General features: G+C 43.9%; 1 protein-coding gene across 1 annotated transcript in view; it reads left to right on the top strand.

Moving 5' to 3' along the window:
• Positions 1-19,389, top strand: part of AXDND1 (axonemal dynein light chain domain containing 1) — a 2,684,234-nt gene that overhangs the window by 2,325,930 nt on the left and 338,915 nt on the right. The gene's annotated exons all lie outside the window — the stretch shown is intronic.

The raw sequence follows: 19,389 nt of genomic DNA, 5'->3' as shown, positions 1-19,389 counted from the left end.
ACCCTGGCTTTGCAGTGTCTGACTTTTTTAATTTCTCCAAGTCTTTTTGGTTTCTAATATGACGGGAATGGATCCCATTCCTAAGTCAAAGCAAAGTACAATTAAAGTTCATGAAATTAGTATTGTATCAATCTTTGATGTCAGCCAAAAGTGCTCTTCGCAATACCCACAATGTGCCCAGAAATGACTCCTTCTGTAGTTTGTATGGGGTTACATGTATTGGTAACATATCTAAATATGATTGTAGATTATTTTTTATAAGACCACATTGCTCTTATTACTATTGGAACTGTCTGGGTATCTTTTTTCCACATTGCTCTCATTTTTGCCTGCAGATCCTGATATTTTATGACTTTGTGTCTGTCTTTACGCAAAACACTGTAGTCGGGTGTGGTGATTTCAATGATCAGTGCTACTTTTGTCTTCTTTTCCTTGGCCACTATATCCGTTTTTCTAGCATCTGTTTTCTGAACTGTTGGTAATGGGTGATCCCATATGATATAAACTTCATCATTTTCTATGATGCTTTGTGGCTTATGTTTCCAGTGTGTTTCAGCTACTTCAATACCTTAATGTTTGCACAATCCCCAGTGCAAAAATCTTGCCGTATTATTATGCCTTTCAGTGTACAGTCCTTCTGCCATTGGTATGTCACAGCCAGCAATGAGTTGTGCGACTGCTTTCAGTTCGGTTTTACAAATCCTACATTTGTCTGTTTCTCCCAGATGTTCAATGGACTTTGTAAATAAACAACGTGTATGCAGCCCACTGTCTTGGGCCGCCAATATTAACCTTTCATCTCTTGATTTGAATTCGCCTCTCCTTAACCATTCCTGCATCCGTTCCTGATCAGCATGAAGTTGTTCCAAAAGTTTTCTATACTTTTCCACATTTCTTGCCTTCTCATCTGGTCCTTCACCTTATATTCTTTCTTTTGTTTTTTGGCACATTCAGTTGCTGCCTGATTTTTATCTACTTCTGGTTTGATTTCCATTCCTGCTTGATTCTGATATTATTCTGCTAGATTAAGCAGAGAAGTCATCTTAGGTTTAGTCTCCTCATGTTTCAAACTTTCACTATGTTTGGGTCTTGTGAGGTCAGCAGATATGTGTGGAGTCCCATGACTGCAGATCTATATATGTAATCAATTTCAAGGAGGCCCATCCCTCCTTCAGAAGGGGGAATATATAATCTTGGTATGCACTGATTTTTATAAATCATTTGGTGAGCATGAAGCATCCTTCTTGTTTTCCTATCTAATCTATCCAACACATTTTGGGGCCAGTCAATCACTCCAAAACTGTAAGTTAGGACAGGAAGAGCAAATTGGTTTACGGCTTGGATTTTGTTCCTAGATGTCAATGCTGTTTTCAGGATTAATTTAAGTCTTCTAAAGTATTCCTTACTAAGTTTTATTTGCATTTGTTCATATTTTATTGTTGATCTTTCATCAGTTCCCAAATATTTATACAATCCCTATTGCACAAGTTCTTTTATATTGCATTCTTGTCCCAAAGTGATGTTTTCCTGGTGCTGTAGTTTTCCTGCTTTAAACATTGCTTTTGCACGTTTATCACTTTCTGTATGAACTTGTTCATTAGAGGTAAGGAAGGAAAATCATACAGGAGATCTGGGAGCCAATTGTTGACCACAGCATCCCTTGGTGATTGACACTGTGGAGGGATTAGGGCAATGTAACTGCTGCAATTATTGTTGAGGTATGAGGCTAAGAGGTTGCAGCAAGGTTGGCCCCAGCAATGGAAAATCAAAGTTATCACTGTTGTATTGAGGGACCACTCTATCCATCCACTAAAACTATGGATGATCCTGGGATGTGCACTGCTATTAGAAATCAGTGTGAGGACATTGCCCATTGCCAAACTGTCATGGCCTGTCGACACATCGGATAAGAATAGGCTCCCCATATTTGTTGATGTACCATAGCACCATCATATTATCTGTCTATATGGAAATCACACCCTTGGGGAGGAGATCATGGAATGCTTGCAACAGTGGGACAGACGTCCTCATCTCCTAGATACTGATATGATAATTGGCCTCTTTTGGTGACCATGCAATTTGGACAATCCTCCCATCAAAATGCCCCCCCCCCCACCTTAGAAGGGAGGTGTCCATGGTTACTACCACTACTGGAGAGCCCATGTGGAATGGGCAACCCTAGGTCACTGAAGAGGACGTAATCCAACAGGCAATGTGATGTCATCAGATTTGAGTAAACTGAATCTTTGCATATAATGGGTAGATTTTCTGGACCATTGTACTGTTAGGGGCCATTGGAGCACTCTCATGTGCTATCTGATTAGTGAGAACATCAGAATTGTGGATGCCATTAGACCTAAGAGGCAAAAGATCAACTTCTCTGGAGGTAAGGGATGATATAGCACTAGCATGGCTGCTAGATGTAAGGATAAAACTTTGGAAAGGAGAAGGCTGGCAAACTGCAGGTTGTTATGAATCTGGCATCCTGTAAATTCCATTCATTGGGTTGGTGTCAGATGACACTTGGGAACATTTACTGTTATTCCTAAGCTCAGTAACAAATGGAGCACAAAATCCAGGTGGTGTAGCAGCAGATGCTTGGAGGTAGCAGTTAGGAGCTAATCATCAAGGTAGTAGAAAACTTGGATCTCTTGCAGCTTCAAGTGCACTGTCAACACTGTCATTATCCTGGTGAACACCCTGGGGCTGTGGTGAGACCAAAAGGCAGGGCTGTGAACTGATAGTGATTGGCTCCCCGCTGGAAATGCAGGAATCTCATGGAGTGCCTTTCTAGCTTCATGTGATAGTAAGCATCCTGGTGATCTATTGAGCACATCCAGTTATCCTTCCTCAGTAGAGGTAGTATAGACTGAATTATAACCATCCACAATGTTGTCTGTTTTACAAATTGATTCAGATGACTGAGATTCAGAATGGGTCAGAGGTCCCCTATCTTTTTTGGCACTAAAAAGTAGTCTTCAGATTCTAACTGGTCTTGGGGGGAACTGTATTTTTTAAGAAGTTTTGAAACTTGTACTGCTGCTGGTTCCCACTGACTTGGTGGAACACTAGGGACATTCCTCTTTTCCTGAAGAGGAAAAGAAAGGAGAATTGAATAGCCTCTTGAAATTATCTTTAGCATCCAAAAATCTATACTTACATTTTGCCAGACTTTTCAGTGCAAAGACAAGCACCCCCCTAACTGCCACCAGAGTGCAGCAGTCGGACAACTGTTCAGGTATACCAAAACATGGCAGAAATGCAGAAATACTTTTTGTTATATGTGAAATACTGCTAATAATCATTTGTAATTGACTGTGTGAACTAAATTGTAAACTATTATTGTTTATTGTTTATGTAAATGTTATTTGTGGAGATTTTCTTCCTGGGCCTCCGCTGAAAAATGACCTATGTCCAGTCGGACTTTCCCGGTAACCAAACGTAAAATAAAATAAACAAAATAAATGAGTATCCAAAACAAGCATCTGCACTTTGCCATCCCACCAAGATCCGTGAATCACCAGTAAATTATAAATAACGAGCCACCAAAAAACTTTTAAGGGATGCTGATAGGACTTCTCTGAAAAGGGACTGCAGAAGCTCTGGTTGTGTGGTGTGTGTTCTGCCTCTCCCTTTAGGGTAACATCCATTTGAATTACCTCCACCTCTGCCACAAGGAAAGCTATCACTGGGAGATTTATGGAAAGAACTCAGTGATTTTTGGAATGACATTATTTTCCCCATCCTTTGATTCGCAGAGAAGAATCTTTGTGAAGTGGAAAATCAGATTCCCACTGCAGAGAGAATCTTGGTATCCTGTTGGCTTCTGGTAAGTGTGCCTTTAACTTTGGGTCCGAAAAGTGTGGACCCATTGTAAGGAGCATTTAAAAAGGATGATGTTAAGTTGTCTATCTCGCCTTCATTCTTGCTGGATGGGTTCGGAGCCGATCCTCGGCTCCGACTCGGCCACTCTAAAAGCTCGAGAGTTGGTTCCACTGGCTCGAGGCTCCCCCTATATCCCACAATGCTAGGCGTGAGTTACCTCAGATCTCGTTTGCCGCTACAGCGATCGAGGTGTGTTTTCTACCGGCTCCAGGTTAGTGAAAGTTAGACTAGTTTAAATTCTTTAACTTAGACTAGTTTAGTGTAATTTTCTTCCCCACTTAGTGTAGTGGACTTACTTATCCCTTACTACCTTTAGTTTCCAGCCCCCTCCTTTTATAAAGAACATATAGTTCTTCCCTAAGGCCTTCGGGCCCTTCCTCCCTTTCCTTAGGGTGTGTGTGTGTTTACTTAGGGACTTTTATTAACTTACCTTTAGTTTTAAATAATTCCCTTTTAATCCTATCAGTGTAATCTGTGTGTGTGTGTGTTTTTGTGTGTGATTACACTTCAGGTTCCTTGAGTATGTCCAAGGATACAAAGGTCTCAGGCTTCAAGAAGTGTGACTCGTGCTGTCAGAAAATGTCTCTGACAGACGGTCACACTTCTTGTGTGTACTGCCTGGGACCTTTACACCTGCAGGACTTTTGTGTTGTATGCCATGGCTTCAGCCCTAGAGTCCTGCAGGAGAGAAAAAATAAACTCATTTTGAGGGGTTTAATTAAGCCTGAAGGTTCCCTTCCTGTGTCTTCTGGGAAACCTTCTAAGGCTTCTAAGACCTCGGCTCCAGCTTCAGAGTCGAGGCCTAAGGCTTTGAAGCCTACTGCTTCATCGGCTCCGGCTGGAGCCGATGAGTCTTTGACTGCTGTTTCAGTGGTTTCCTCGGCTCGGGCCGGAGCCGAGGCATTAGAGAGTCATGGGTCGGCTCCGATCATACCATCAGAGCCGACATCTAGAAAGAGATCGAGGTCACCGTCCCTTGGCTCCGTTCATTCGGCTCCAGCGTCTCCCCTGCTGTCTGAACGGAGCCATAGATCTCACTCCTCCAGGTCATCGAGGCTCTCAGATCACGACCTCCAGAGGGTAGTGAGTAGACTTTTGAAGTCCGAGGCACTGGCCCAAATGCTCCAGAGTCCGACTCATCAGTCGATGCCTCAGCTTGTTCCAATTAATATTCCTCCTCCGACTCCTTTGAGCTCGGAGCCGGGGCGTCTCGGAACCGAGACTGTGGTAGCGCCGGAGCCGATACATTTGTCTTCGGCTCCGTCGTCGGCTCTGATTTCTTCCTTTGAAGAATCTCGGCGCCGGGCTTCCCTCGTCGGCTCCGAGGGGGTGAGTGGCATCGGACCCTTGTCCGACCCCCCTCTCCCTCTCGGTGCTTCGGCGCTGGTGAGTTCGGCTCTGACATCGGCCTCGGAGCCATCTCTGTCGGTGCCGAGGGAGGTTCTCAGCTTCTCGGAGCGGGGACCTCTGGCTCTGCCTGACAGGGGTGCATTCGAGGTCATGCGGAGTGTGTTGAAACCTTGTTCGACTCCACAGTCGGCTCCGTCCGCCCCTCCCACTTCGGTGCCTTTGGTTATGTCGACTCACTCCCTCATCCCAGACCGCAGAGAGCAAGCTCCTCAAGAATCCCCTGTGGGGATCTCATCCTCTTCCGAGGCCTCTCCTGAATTGGCAGGGGAGCCCCCTAGGAAGAGAAAGTGTAAGAGGAAGCACTTAGACTCACCTGAGTCTGTCACCTCTGACACAGACTTAGAGGATTCCGAGGGTTCCCCACGTTCCCCTTCTGAAGATGTCTCTTTCGCAGACATTCTAGAGATCCTGAAACAGAGGGGAAATTGGCCAGCCCTTAACCCTTCGGAGGATGAATCTGTGTATCTTGAGGCGTTTGGCTCTCGCCCTTCCACCTCCTGGGTGTCCCCCTTTGATCCCCTCATGCAGGTGGTTGCAAAGAAGGCCTGGACGGCTACTGATTCAGTGGACCCTACCCCCAGGAGACCCTCCAAATTTATAACAGCACCAACTGACAAGCAATTTCTCACAAAAGGTGTTTCTGTGGATGCTATGGTGGTAGCTGCTGCCACCAAGAAGGAACTAGATGATCCTTCGGTGCCTGTCCATCCACCTAACAAGGAATCCAGGTCTATGGACAGGTACGGGAAGCGGATGTTCTCGTCAGCGACCTTTGCAATGCATTCTCTGAACTACCTATGCCATTTTACTCGTCTTCAAAGGGACTTGATCAAGGAAGCGAGTGATATGTTGAAGGATCCTACAGCTGCGGGTTTTCAGGACAAGATGAACACTCAGCTGGCTACCCTGAACTCCATAGCTAACTCCTCCATCGCCTCCTTTCTTATGCGGCTGATGGAGCGAGCAGGGCCGCAGGGACAGGTGTGGCCTTACGCAGGCACACCTGGATGCGGTTATGCAACTTTGCGGACCCCTTTAAAACGCGTCTTTCACTAATTCCCGTTTGATGGATCATCTCTTTTGGTCCTCAAGTGAAAGAAACCTTGACTAGGTGCGAGACAGATGGCAAGACTCTTTCTGCCGCCGGAGTCCGTTTTCTACTCCTTCTAGGCCTTACCCCAAAGGCCAGAAAAGTGGGAAAATGTGGTTCCGTAAACAATCTCAAGGGACTTCGCCTGACGCACAAAGTTGGTTCCCCGCCAGAGGCAGAGGGGGGAACAACAATGGTAGACGTCGCCCTAGAGGCAGGGGGGGTCCGCAGAACCAGGGCAATCGGGAAGTCTTCTCTGATAGCCCTTTCAGCATCCCTGAGGTGTTGCCCGACTGCCTACCTTCGGAGGCAGTCGGGGGAAGATTGTCACTGTACCCAAAAGCCTGGCTATCCCTGACTCAAGACAAATGGGTACAGTCCATCATTTCCGAGGGCTATTCCATTCCCTTCTTTCGTATTCCAAACCAATCAAAAAAATCCCTTCCAGATGTTCCACCCGCTCAAAGGGATCTTGCAGCTTTGGAAATTTCAAAGCTGCTTGCAAAAAGAGCAATTCAGCCAGTTCCAGCAGACCAGCAAGGATCCGGAATCTACTCCAGGTTCTTTTTAGTTCCAAAGAAAACAGGGGACTGGAGACCAATTTTGGATCTCAGTATCTTGAACAAGTCAGTCAAGAAAACAAGATTTCGGATGGTCACGCTGCAGTCCATCCTTCCCCTTTTGGGAAAGGGAAGCTGGATGTGCTCTATAGATCTTCAGGATGCGTACTATCACATAAAAATGAAAAGACGCTCCAGAAGATTCCTCCGCTTCAGGCTGGGACCCAGTCATTTTCAATTCAGGGCCCTGCTGTTTGGTCTCACCACTGCCCCCCGGGTGTTTACCAAATGCATGGCAGTGGTAGCTTCTCACCTGAGACGACAAGGATTCCAGGTGTTTCCATATTTGGACGACTGGCTCCTTACAGCCCCCACCAAGCATCTTCTTCTAATGGCCAGGGACTACACCTTTCGCACTTGTCGAAATTTAGGCATTTCAATAAATTTTGAAAAGTCTGTTTTGTCGCCTTGTCGTACTATTACCTTCATAGGCGCAAATCTAGACACAATCAACATGTCTGCGAGACTAACAGATCAGAGAATAACAGACATACACAAAATGGTCTCGCTCCTCTTCAGCAGCAACAGAATCAAAGCCAGGTTAGTTCTGAAAGTGTTGGGGATTATGGCGGCTGCCATACCTCTGCTTCCATTAGCCAGATTCCACATGAGAATCCTTCAATGGATGCTCTTCACGCAATGGTCGTACCAGCAACTTCCAATGTCTCACACCATTATAATCACGCAAACATGCAGAAATCATCTTCTGTGGTGGATGTCTTCCCCTCAGCTCTTATTGGGAAGACCCTTTGTTCCTTCCCTTCCGGTTGCTACTCTGACAACGGACGCCTCCCTGATCGGGTGGGGGGGGCATTATCAGGGCAGAACTGTCCAGGGCACATGGCAACCAGACGAATGCCACTTGCACATAAATGTTCTAGAGATGAGAGCAGTGCTTTTAGCGTTGCAAGCCCTTCAAGACTCTCTTCCCTTGGGAACGATAGCAATCCAGACGGACAATATGTCCGTAGTGTGGTATATCAACAAACAAGGCGGAACCAGGTCCTACCCCTGTGTCGAGAAGCACTCAGACTGTGGCAATGGGCGATTTCTTCTCAGCGTTTTCTGATAGCAACGCACATCCCCGGGAAGTCCAATCAAATCGCGGACAAGTTGAGCAGAGCTATCCTCATGCCTCACGAGTGGTCTCTGAAAGACTCTGTTGTGAGAGAAATTTTTCTCAAGTGGGGCCAGCCTTGCTGCGACCTTTTTGCTACTCCCCAAAACAGCAAGTGCAGAGATTTTTTTCACCCTTTTCCCGTTACCAGGCCAACCCAGCAGAGACGCTCTAGTCCAAGTTTGGCCCCGGGGACTTCTGTATGCATTTCCCCCCTTCCCACTAATCTCTCAAGTAATACAGAAAGCTATCACTCAGAAGGCTTCATTGATCCTCATTGCTCCGTACTGGCCTCGACAGGTTTGGTTCCCCTTTCTACATCAGTTTCTGTTGGAGCGACCTTGGCATCTGGACCTAGTTCCAGATCTTTTGATCCATCAGTCGGGTCAGTTTCATCGCTCCCTTCCCTCTCTGAACCTCACTGCTTGGTTCCTCCAATTCCAACTTTAGCCAGGCTTCCTCAAATATCTCACTCTGTTCGAGATATTTTGATAGCTTCCCATAAATCTTCCACTCGAAGATTTATTTGAGTAAGTGGAAACGTTTCCTATTGGGCTCAAGGAAGGGACATAGATCCTTTCACTGCTTCCATCCAAATGGTCCTTGATTTTCTAGCTGAACTCTTCCATGCAGGTTCATCTCCTTCTACTCTTAAAGTTCAATTGGCAGCTATTTCTAACTTTCATGTGGGCATTTCAGATTCTGCCATCATGTCCCACAAGCTTTGCAAAGCCTTTTGAAGGGAGTTTTTCTACTCAGACCTCCGTAAGAAATCCTCCTCCTCCTTGGGATCTAAATTTAGTTCTCAGTTCTTTAATTCTCTCCTTTCGAACCTGCATCCTCCTGTTCTTTAAAATTACTATCATGGAAGACTCTCTTTCTAGTAGCTATTACTTCAGCTAGAAGAGTTTCAGAACTTCATGCACTCAGCTGTCGACCTCCTTATCTGTTGTTCCATAAGGACAGAGTATCCTTACGAACCAACCCGTCCTTTTTACCTAAAATAGCCTCCACTGCTAACCTAAATCAAAGCATTGACCTCCCGGTGTTTTTTCCAGAATATTCTAACAGATCTGAACAAAGATTGCATTGGCTAGATGTTCATCGTCAGTTAAGGTACTATTTGGATAGAACAAAACAATTCAGAAAATCTGACCAGCTGTTCATCTCTTATGCAGAAGGCAGAAAGGGACTTTCAGTTTCAAAGGTATCATTATCCAGATGGCTAACATCTCTGATTTCCCTTGTTTATGAAATTAGACACCAAAAGCTGCCTAGCAAACCTAAAGCCCATTCTACCAGAGCCTTGGCTACTTCTATAGCCTTCCAAGATAGACTGCCTATTGACACCATTTGTGCAGCGGCTACTTGGGCTACTCCTCACACTTTCATTTCTCATTATAAGTTGGATTTAGCCTCTAGACATAGAGCTAACTTTGGTTCCACTGTTCTCAAGAGTCTGTTCCGTTAGGCCACCCGGGACAAGGTGCTAGGGACGCGGTCCCATCCAGCAAGAATGAAGATGTTCTTACCATAACGTTCCATGTTAGTTGTCTTCTTCTCGCCTTCTTCTTGCGTCCCACCCTCCTTCCCCCTGGCCTGGACAGACCTAGAGGAGTTTTGATTGTGACCTCTCTTTCTACCACCTCTTTACTTTAGGTATATGCTCTGCTGTGCATATTTCCTGGATCAGGATGTAGGTCACCCTTCTCTTCTCCCTTGTTTATAGAGGTGGACTTTGTTACTAGTTATTTTACTACTATTATAGGCAGTGCCTAGCTTACAAACGAGATCTGAGGTAACTCACGCCTAGCATTGTGGGATATAGGGGGAGCCTCGAGCCGGTGGAACCAACTCTCGAGCTTTTAGAGTGGCCGAGTCGGCTCCGAACCCATCCAGCAAGAAGAAGGCGAGAAGAAGACAACTAACATGGAACGTTATGGTAAGAACATAACTTCTATTTTTAAAACATTCCACAAAGTCACAAAATCACATCCAGGAGTGCCTTTGCACAGTAATGGTGGTGCTTGCTGCCCCAGCTGCGCCATCAACTTAGCTGGAAAGCAGTCATATGGTTATGTTGGATGTTGACTGTAGAGTAGATAGCTGGGAGTCCACCATCTTCTGAACATCCACAGGGAATATACCCAAGAGAGACTTGGAGAGTTCCTTATTGAAATCCCTCTGCAAACTAGTAACATGAGACAAATAATTCAGTGATGCAAGAGTAAAAGTTGCTGAGGCATAAGTCCTTTTCCTGAACCTGTCCACTGCCCTAGACTCCCTGTTAGGGGAATGAACAGAGGAACTTTCTTCGGACAATTAGTTTTTCATGGTTTCTGCTACCACCATAGCATCTGCTGGAGGACCTTTGCTGCAATCTTTTCTGTCTTTTGGAGTTGCCAAAATTCTGTCTGCTTTCTTAGGGATGGGCTCTACTACATCATGGTCCTTCCATGTCTGTTGAGCCACAGGATCGATGAGTAGATCAGTGGGTGGTATAGAGCATGATGCTGGGCCAGAACCAAAAGCTTCCAAGAACACTGACTCATCAGTTGAGGGGTCTTGGGTGGACCCCTCTCCCAACGAGTCTTAGAAGGGGGTGCAGGGAGACCCTTCACCTTCATCCAAATCAGTATCTTCAGTGAAGGACTCTGGAAATGAGTCTATGTGATTCCACTTGCATGCATTTTCGTACTGACCATTTCTAGTGGGAGATCAGAAGGCTCAGAATCAGACTAGAAGCTAACATACCATGCAATCTCAAAATCTTGTGGTTCTGACTGTCCATGCACAGCAGGATGATAAGAGGAAGAACCAGAATCCTGTTGGGGTTTGGATGGAGCTGAACTGGCTGGAAGGGCCTTCTCCGTAGGTGTAGCTATGACCCTGTGAAAAGCCTGGAAGGCCAAGGATGCATTCAGCTCTGATGACCTACCCTGTCCAGGGACAAAGGAGATCTGTCTGCATCAATAAGCCTCAACCCTGAAGCTGATCTGTCTGAGCTGTTGTGGGCTAAAGCCTAGAGAAGTAGGGACACTTCCAAAAGCCTTGGTGTTGATCCCTCCCTTCAAACCCCAGCACCTGCAGTTCAACTCTGAGTCTCTCCCTGATCTGCCTGCTTCAGAGTCTAAAGAGAAGGAGATGTTGTCAAGGTTGAAGTAACTACAAGTGGTGACCCTAATGAAGGTGCCTTGGTGCAGGTTGGGACTAGTGCAACTGGTTACAGAGGAAAAAATTGGAGGGTATGTTTGGCCAATTCTCAATATGTTCCCACTGGACAGTACCAAGTGAACCCCAAGCTGAATCTGAGTCTTGAGAAAATTCTTCATCATCCTGTCGATATCCTGTTCAGTAAGACGTTGTGACGATCAGGAGGAAGATGTCACTGAGAGTGGTATAGATAATCTCCATCTCCTTTCCTGGAGAATTGGAGACTGGAGCCTTGGGCTCACCAGCTGTCTCAAGAACTTGGGCTGACGAGAAGAGGGGCAGAACTGAGGAGCTGTTGGTTCTGACCTCTGAGAAAATTTCCAATCAGACTGGTACCGCTGGATCCAGAAACCGTTTCCTGGAGGAATCCGAACTAGATTTTTCAGTCCTCACAGGATTATCTTTCTCCTTTTCCTTATCTTAGTTCTTGAGTTTTTTTCTTAGGCTTAGACTTATCCACTCTCTTTGATGAAGAAGCAAACCTAGAGGACGAACATGTAGATGTTGAAGCACTATCTGTGGGGGGAGTAAACCCTTTACAATAAGTTTTTCTCTCAATGTCCGAAGAACCCTGGCACTAAAAGATGCACAGGACTGGCAACCTGAATCCAGGTGGGCAGAGCCCAAACAATACTCACAGAGCAAATGGGGTCTTGGAGAGACAACTTGTACCCACATTGAGCACACTTCTTAAACCTCTGGGAATCAGACATGGTAAAGTTACAGCACCCTGATTCACAAAGAGCAAAGTAGTACTACTGCACCACAGAATATATAGATCTAAATCTATATATTTATGTATTTAAATCTCTAAACAGTAGCAATGAGTAATAGCTTATATACTATCTAAATATCTAATACAATTTGAAAAACAGCTACCTATCTGATATGCTATAAATGCTATATAAAGGTCTAACACTACAGCTACCTAACTCTATACTAATACAAACATGAAAATATGAAAAAAAATACACTTTAACTAGAAAAATGGAGAATTTCAAGAAACTCTCGGTAGGGAATGAGTTATAGCTTGAATCCCAAAACAGGATTTAAACTGCGAAATAGGAGCCCTTGAAAACACTTCTGAAGTCGTCAGTGGTGAGGTATTATGGTAGAGTACAGAGAATTATGGGTAAGGAAGGAGTCCGAGCCCTGGAACTGAAAGAAGCTTCAGTGTTGGTGCCGAGGTCGGTAGGCAGTAAACACAGAATGGAGTATGACACATACCCAGATATTTATCTGAATGCATTGAATGGGCGTGCCTTCATTGAAGGTTGGGCATCGGGCTGGCAACTCAACAACATAAAAACCAACTGCCAATCATTAGCGACCCCTAACCAGGAAAAGCCGAAAGACAAACAACAACAACCTGAACACAGACAAAAATGTGAAACTCATACAGGATAGGGAGGATGCAGTAAAGTAACATGCTGTACTGACCTACACAACTCCAGATATCATCACATTTTTTTTTAATCACCATACTTGTACTATAATGGTAAATGTCATGAAAAACAAAATATCAGCCCTGAGAGGATTTGAACTCATTATCAAGTTCAGTGATATTTTTTATAAACACAGCATTGACTAGGTGAGCTGTTGCAGGAACCATATTGGAGGGGTCAAGGAAAGACATTTAAGAGGAATGTTACCCAAGAAGAATGGATGCATTCATCAAAAGACAGGGCTCAAGGTAACTGAACCTAGGACTTACTCAGTGATTTTCTCCTAATAGCAGTATTCACTAAGTGAGCTACTGCAGAAATCTCACCATTTAAAGTTTGAGAATAGGTTGACATTGTTTCGGCCCCAAGACCTCTAATCATTTGCTTTACCAGATAAAACTGCATGGCACCTGCCGGGTATGGGCCCAATGCTCCAGTGCCATCCATTTTCTGATCTAGTTGATTCGGCAGGTGAGTTGTTATCTCCGGAGCCAATGTTGAAGAGGGATGCATCTCAATGATTTGCTGGAACTTATTCCCCATCTTGTCAATGCAGGTAGCCAACCATTACTACTCATGCACATAGTACCAGTACTTATACACATAGTATGCATCCAACACATAAATCAACATATCTGGAGGTTCACGCAAATCTCTTACCGAAACACAAGAGACCGCCAAAACACAACTGCTACAACTTACACAGTTCCTACAGCACCAAAGACACATAGCAACACCAGTGTCTCACCTACCAAGCCCTTAAGGCGTAACACTCATAAACCAAATTTTCTTGTCATTGGAGACTCCATAGTGTGACACATGGATGTCCAACTCAGCAGGGTAGATAAAGAGAAAGTCACTGTCAGCTACTTGTCCTGTGCCAGGATTCATCAGATCACGCATGCACTCAGGTCTCTCGGCAACAATTACCATTATGGCTATGTCATAACTCATGTTGGAGTGAACAACATGAGATGTACTTCACTGTACTAGGTGAACAGTAGATGAAGAGAAACATGATAAAGCTCTCTGAATGTGTCCCAGGCAGCTATGTCCCTAGCCTTGAGCAGCATATTACCCTCACCTGGAATGATGCCACAGTATCAACAAAAAATTATCAATTTCAATAGTTGCCTTAGATTTTGGTGTCATTCCAGGAGGATCCAGTTTCTGTCAGCCTGGGATGATATACTCGAAAAACCTCACTGCTTTGCCAGAGATGGTTTGCATCTGGCAATACTTGCTAACATGAAAATTGCCAATCATAACAAAATAAGGGTTATGCTGCTAAACGCTAGGAGCTTAAACCAAAAACTGCACACCCTGGAAGCAAATCCTATCACTGGATGTAGATGTCTGTGCAGTCACATTAACCTGGTTCAAGGCCTCAGAGAGTACCCCGGCCTTGCAAGGCTACAACGCCTTCCTCACCTTCAGTCCGCAAAACATACATACATATGAGAACCAAAGGAGGTTGTGTTTCTATCTATATTAGAGATAAATTCACCTCCCACCTAGCTAGACAGGACAACTCCATGGAGTTACTCCAAGTTCAGATTACTGTGGGTAAGACCCTCATTCAAGTCATAGCTAGTTATAGATCCCCCTGCATGTATCATGATGCGCACAAGGCCTACTTCACGCCTACACGCACTGATCCTGCAGAGATAGCAAACCTACTGGTGGATTTGTTGAAAGTTTCACTTCCTTATCCCCTCCAAACGTATCACAAACCTTGCCCCCAACTTCCCCTCCACCCTACATATCCGAAAAGCAGGTCATTAAAGCCTTGTCTAAGGCACAAAACACAGCCTCTGTGGGAGCAGACGGCATCCCAGGCTGTCTTCTAAACAAACTAAAACATGAACTAGCATCACCAATAAGTACATTATTCAATCACTACCTAACCAAAGGCTATGTTCCTGCAGAATGGAGAACAGCAACAGTTACTCCCCCTCCACAAACTTGGCTTAGCAACAGACCCAGGGAATTATAGACCCATAAGTCTGACAAGCCTCATCTGTAAAGTCATGGAACGTATCATCATGGACCTCATAAATAAAGACATAGGAGATCTCCAAACCCTGGATTCAACCCAATTCGGCTTCCTGCCTGTTAAACCTGGTGGATTTCTTTGAAAATGTGACCAGGGCCATTGACGAGGGCAAATATATACACACAGCATACCTCAACTTGGCCAAGGCCTTCAAGACAATCCCACACTCAGGCATTACGATAAACTTAACAAACTGAATGTAAACCCCTTTGTTGTAAGATGGTTTGCCAACTGTCTCACAAACCGGTGACACCCTATCAAAGTAGGTGACCCCACATCAACCAGCAGACCTGTCACCAGCAGGGTGCCACAAGGGTCTGTGCTGGGCCCCCTACTGTTTGGTATATACTTCTCAGAAGTTCATGCCAAAGCTAAGGGGCTGTGGCTGACCAAGTTCACCAGGTGCAGCTATTGAATCCCCAGATGATGTCAGTATACTTCAGAAGATTCTTACACAGACCAACGACTGGTGTCTTAGTCACAATTTCAAACTAAATGCAAAGAAATACATCATCATTCCCTTCAGTAAAAGCAATGTCCCTTCACACTATCAAATTAATAACAATACTCTATGTACCTATGAAATGGTAAGGGATCTGAGATCACAAGTAAACTGTGACCTTAACTTTGACTGCCATGTGTCTACTATAGTAAGGAAGGCCTTCTACATAGCACACTTGATTAGAATAAAAGGCATCACCTCTGGAGCAAAGGAGATTATGACCCATCTATTCTTGTCACTAATCAGGCCCATAATTGAGTATAATGCCCCTTTTGGCATGTACCACACACAACACCTGCAGCAATTGGAGAGACTTCAGAGATTTCTAATCAGATGATCAAGAGACTCCAGTATGCACTTTACACAGACCAACTACATTCCTTGTCACTATGCTCAGTGTATTGTATAGACTTCTTAGGGAAGACTTATGTTTGGCTTACAGAGCAATCTCTGACACAAACCTAATGAATTTGCAGCACATCCGTAAATCAAACAGGACTAGTGCTACCCATTCCAGGGACCTAAATATGGCCTGTGACTTGATTAGGATGTGCTGGAGGGACCAGTTTGTCTCCCAGTGACTGCTATGTCTTTGAAATAAGCTGCCAATTCATGTGAAGCAGAGCACCTCTATGACATTGTTCGAGAGGAACCTGGATGAGTGGATGGGGTATTGTAAATTTATACCAGGGATAGAGCCCAAAACCCTCCGCAACATGGACAATCATTACTAAATACAGTCCTGGATATTGAATAGAGTATCTATGGTATTACATTGGGATAAAATGGCTAGGCTTGAAATGACCTCCAGGTTGATAGCCTAGTAACCTCCTATGGTTCTATGATATCCCCCCTACAATGTCTGTTGCCAGTGGGTGACAAAGGTGTCACATCCAATCACACTGCTGACTGCAGGTATCACTGTACCCAACTCCATTGCAGAGTTACCTGTTGTAGGTTGTGCAGGTAGGGCAGGAGATGTGGTCACAGTTGTGCCAGGCTGGGACCCAGATGTGCTGTGTGCTTCAGCTCATAGTGGTGGTGGCACTGCTGCTCAAACCTATGCGAGGCTGACAGGCCTTGCCTGTGGGCTTTCTGCAGGTTGTTGTGTTTCTTTATATAATAGTAAACAAATGTAGAGAAACAAAAAAGTAAACCAATAAAATGTATGTAAGAGAATGGATAAAGACAAAGAGAGTAGGGGAAGAAAAATACAAACACAATGAAAACTACATTCTAATTACTAATTATTGTTACTAATGACACAGTTTACAGAATACAGTTTGCAAAACATTACATAATCAGAGATGTCACAAGCCTTTACATACACACACACACACACACACACACACACACACACACACACATGCAAAGCACATATGGATATACTTAAAAACATCTGAACACCCAAATGTTTTCATCACTAATGTCAACACAAAAATATAAAAAATATTTAAAAAAATGAAAGGATGACAGCATACTGCGCATATGCCTAGACATAATTTTGGAGCATGCAACTCAAAGCGGTGTTTTTAAACAAAGGAAAGCTCCTTTACACCACCCCATGTGGATGAGGCTGCATCCCAACACCCCCTGCTAATTATAAATTCCAACTCCTATATCACATAGTACTGGGGAAAGGGCATATTCTCCAACCTCGGTAATGTAGCAATCTCATGCAAATGTCAATCAATTGCTTTATTGACAAATCTGTTTCAACAAAAATGCTGTGGACTTTACAAAAAGTTGACCTAAATAACAGTTCTCCTGTATATTTATGTAAGGGAGACCTACACCAAGAAACACCCTGACATGCTGTAATACAAATAATGGCTGGGGCTATTTAGACTGACCAAAGTATGCCTGTGGTCAGAGATTCATTTTGATGTCTGAGAATACTGTACTTATGCAAAGTAAACATGCTGCTCAGACATGGATATATCAATCAGGTAATAAGCAAGGGGCAATCAATCCTATTGTAAGTTGTGAAATGTACAGCAAACTGATAGTGATGATCTTATAGACATGGACTTTGTACTGCTTTAGGGATATTAATGGACAAAAACATATACATTAAATGTATTTCATAATCAAAGCAGTGTAGGGAATTGAACACACTGACATCCTTATTAATGTGAAAACAAAGACATTTAACATGAAGACCCACTTGTCCACCCACACATGAGTCCAGGAACCTTACTGAGGGGAAACATTTCTAACATTGCATAGTCATACTACTACCTTTGATCTATGTCAGTAATGACAGATGTGCCACCAGTGCCTTAACAATGTACATTATTTTGTAATGTATGCTACTGTTACTATTAAAAGCAAGACATTTTTATGACAAAGTCTGTACTCACCCTGGTGCTGTCATAGGATCCCCAGTCTGCTCTTGCACATCTGCCTATTCCTATCGATCTCTGCAGGAATGAGAGACATAAAATGGGCATTATGAAAAAGTGGATGGTGGCACACAGTTGCATGTTATTTGGTTACCCAAAAGATTTGATATTTTCAGTATGGAGGCACTGCCTGCACCTTAACTTCATCCTACTATTGGCAAAGGACATCAGACTTGTGACGACTCAAGTCACTGTAATGGTGACAACACTGTTCCCCAGTGTGTAAGATGCCAGTAGCAGATAACAACCTTGGCCAACCTATTCCAGGCATCAGCCTTATACTGTGATTTGGTATAGCTGTCCTGCAGGAGCTGTTGTCATTATATAGGATTTCTAGAAAAATCTGGGACATCTGCTCGCACCACCTCTGTGCTTTAAAAGGAGAACTACCCTTCTCTTTTCAAACCATAATATTTCACCTTGAAAGATCTCAGAAAAAAGAGAAGAGAAGTGGCACTCAAAACAATTCTTGCATGTGCCAGCCTCTGCACAATGATGGGCGTTAATGGGTTTTTAATTTGTATGATGGATGACAAACACACAAAATATAGGTAGTGTGTTTACATGCTTTGAATGGCACTTTAAAGTATTAAATATGGCAGGCCTTCATCCCTGTGTATACTGTTGAGAATGCATGCTCTTCTTTGACCCCCTTTTGATGATGGTTAAACATGGAATGACAGTTTTCTAAATCCTAAAATAAGTGGCTGCCCACAGGTGCTCAGGTGTGTGCATGTCATTGCATAGAAATCTGTATGATATTTACCAGGTCTGGTAGTCACACAAATTGAGTGATTCAGAAACAGTAATGAGCTGAATCCTAATTATCATAGTCATTGTGTCCAGACAGGTGTATGAATCAACAGGTGACAGGCAGAGAGCCTCATCCTGCTAATGAAAAAGGTTTAGAGCACAGGCTTATTTACATAGTAGCTAGAGTGGTAGTTCATCCATTGCAATTCCTGATGGAACCAGATCCCTTTCTTACCTTGCAGATGATGATAACTTGTACCCTGCCCTTTGTACTTCCTTCATTTGTTTGCACAGTCTGGTGTTTGTTTTCCACACACTGACAGTCCTTCTGCATATATAATCTCTCTCTCTCTCTCTTAATAGATGTTTGTGTGCATATATATATATATATATATATATATATATATATATATATATATATATATATTACTAATTTTGCATATACATTTTATGCATATGTTTTTTTTCAGGGGTGATGTCTTGAGCCATCGGACAAAGCAGCTGCATTGAGAACCTCCTGCGTTTACACATTTACAATGGCTGCAGCAATGCTAAGCACATTTTTGCAATATACTCCTATCTGAACATGGGCATATGGATGTGCTCAAATGTATCTCTGCTCTGTACTTAAATGTTTCTGAACTGCTCCGCCATCTTGCTTTGACTCATCATACATGCTGCTTCTTTGTGGAGTCATTGGCATGTAACACAGCAAACCACATTATTAGGCCTAGATACGTCATGTAGCTTGGTTTTCTAAACTGTACCCCCAGCACAGGGCCAGTTTTCTGAATCCAGCTCAGAGTGTTTGGTCCACAGGAGCAGAAAAAAATTGTGACTGATAAACACACCTGCTCATCTCTCCCTCCCTGAATTCTGTGCCATAGATATAC

Source organism: Protopterus annectens, chromosome 10.part0 (genome assembly GCF_019279795.1).
Source record: "Protopterus annectens isolate FY-2018-M chromosome 10.part0, PAN1.0, whole genome shotgun sequence".
Classification (NCBI taxonomy): Eukaryota; Metazoa; Chordata; order Ceratodontiformes; family Protopteridae; genus Protopterus; species Protopterus annectens.
Note: the sequence above shows the minus strand (reverse complement) of the source record. Positions and strands in the feature narration are given on the sequence as shown.